Raw genomic sequence first — 2,292 nt, forward strand, 5'->3', positions numbered from 1 at the left:
ATAAAAAAATATCCAATGTTTTTTATATAGCAGAGAAGAATAGAAACTGAATTATAAATTTAGTAAGTAAAATAAATATTTCATCAATCAGATTTTTATGTAATTACGTTTTTTTAGGGCTCAATGTAAAATACACGAGTAAAAATATGTAATTTATTTAATCATAAAATCTAAATCTGGAAAATTAAAAGATAGATTTTATAAATGCTTAAAAAATGGATAATTTGATAATTAATTTGATAATTAATCATTGTAAAATGCTGGAATGAAAGTTTAAATAATTTTTTTTACCAGACTAACTGGCACGTATTGAAAACTATATCTTGATTCTTCATTGTATAACAAGCTCCAATTGTCGCATCATCATTGTCACGAATCAGCATAAAGATTACTGTCTACGGTATGAATATATAAACTCGCTGAAACTAAATGAATTGAAAAAGAACTCGTCATTGTTTTAGTTCAGTTTTAATTTCAGGTGTATATTCTCTGCATTTTAATCCTTCCATTTCGATTAGATATTTAAAACAAAAAAAAATTTTTAAATATGTATTAATTTCTTTCCAAAAGTTACATGCATATATGAATATAATCATATGAAAAATTGATATCTACTAAAAAAATAATGTTTTTAAGTACATTGAAACAATATTTTAGAAATTTTACAAAAAATATAAATTTATAGTATTGCTTTTACGCTAAAATATTATAAGCCAACACACACACACACACACACACACACACACACACACACACACTTTAGCTTAAACTATTTTATACTAAAAATACGTTTACTTAAAAAAATCTTTTTTTTGCTTTAGTTGCTAAAGCAGAATGTGTAAGTAACTTTTGAAAAATCAAAAAGAAGAAAAGAAATAAAAAAAAACAAAGAAATCGTATAAAAAATGAATAGGTCATAAGCGACGGGGCCCGAAAACTAAATGTGTTCCACAACACGCATATGAACGAGAGCGCGCCTCGGTAGATTTTAACCCTGAGTTCACTCGGATATGATTTAATTTAACCGCGGCTCTCGGTAATCCGACCGTTCAATCTATCTCTGTCCACCGACGAGTGCGCGCGAGTCTCTTCTTCGTCAGTACAGTCGGTCTCGTTGGCCTTTTTCTTGTGGTACGTAAAAACACATACCTCCGAAAGCATTCCGCTTTCATGTGCTATTATATGTTGCGCGTACAGTGGGAAAAAGAAATCAATTAACAAGTTATTTACTTACGCTTTCTACGAGAAATTTAAAGGTAATGAATGAAAGACGAGAAAGAAGATTATTTGTATATGTAGCACTTAGTTTTTAATAATTAGTATTATAATATTTATGATGAAAAATTTTCATTTCATCTAATCAGTCTAATATTAATCCACACAGCACTTTAGCCAAAGGATGTCCTGAGAACTTGGAAGATGTAAGGAAGTTTTCTGGAAGTCTTAGGATGTCTCTTGGAGATTTGTGCTGTATGGAAATAATTGATCACATCTTGATCAATTATTTCCATACAGCACAAATTCGATTGTGAAACCATTTACAGAGAAAATCTTTATACAGCAAGAAAATTTTTGCAATAAGTTATATCTATGTAAGAAAATAACTTAGAAATATCTTGTAAAATTTTTAAAAACGTAGTTATAACAGTTTCAACACAAAAATGTAACAGATGTTTAAAAGATGTGCTACTTTTTAGGTTGCTTTGAGAAACTTTTATATTTAGACTTTTAAACTTTTGTATATATCGACTTTCCGCACATAAACTTGCCACTTGATGCACTTATATTGACTCGATGTATTCGCACGACGATAGGGTCAGATTACAGATTACCTACTAACTATTCGATCCGACAGTAACGAGGTTCGAGGAGACCTCGGTGCTCTTTAATGAAATAGCCATCCTATGGAGTGTAATGAAGTGTAATGAATGAGAGAGCTGTGCGCGAACGAGGTATTATTGGAACAAATGCTTCGAAATTTTTTTACGTAACATACAATTTTTATAGATTGGATTTCGTTAATCAAAGATGTGGTGATAACAATTATTGTAATTAGTCGTTTTAATGAATACGTCAGACATGTTTCTGTAAGTACAGATAAGTATAGATAAAGCATATAGATAAGCAGTAAATAATGATTATCAAAAAATTAAATATTCATTTATAAGTGTACATACATATAAATATATGTATATTTATATGCATGTTTCATACTTTGATAACTTTTATTATATTTCTTACTATATGTATTTATTCTCTGCATTATTATATAATTACTAAAAGTGGATTTAT

The 2,292-nt window shown here is 28.9% G+C and overlaps 1 protein-coding gene across 4 annotated transcripts in view; it reads left to right on the forward strand.

Annotated features, from left to right (window-relative positions):
• The window catches only part of LOC108685393 (leucine-rich repeat-containing protein 70-like), a 20,966-nt gene that overhangs the window by 12,404 nt on the left and 6,270 nt on the right, over nucleotides 1-2,292 (forward strand). The window contains exon 1 of one of the 4 annotated variants that reach the window (XM_018190156.1): nucleotides 1,073-1,131. The exons of the other annotated variants lie outside the window; for them this stretch is intronic. The gene's annotated coding sequence lies outside the window, so the exon portion shown is untranslated. Of the gene's footprint in view, nucleotides 1-1,072; nucleotides 1,132-2,292 lie in introns of those variants that run through there. 4 annotated transcript variants of the gene reach the window in all.

This window comes from Atta colombica, unplaced genomic scaffold (genome assembly GCF_001594045.1).
Source record: "Atta colombica isolate Treedump-2 unplaced genomic scaffold, Acol1.0 scaffold153, whole genome shotgun sequence".
Classification (NCBI taxonomy): domain Eukaryota; kingdom Metazoa; phylum Arthropoda; class Insecta; order Hymenoptera; family Formicidae; genus Atta; species Atta colombica.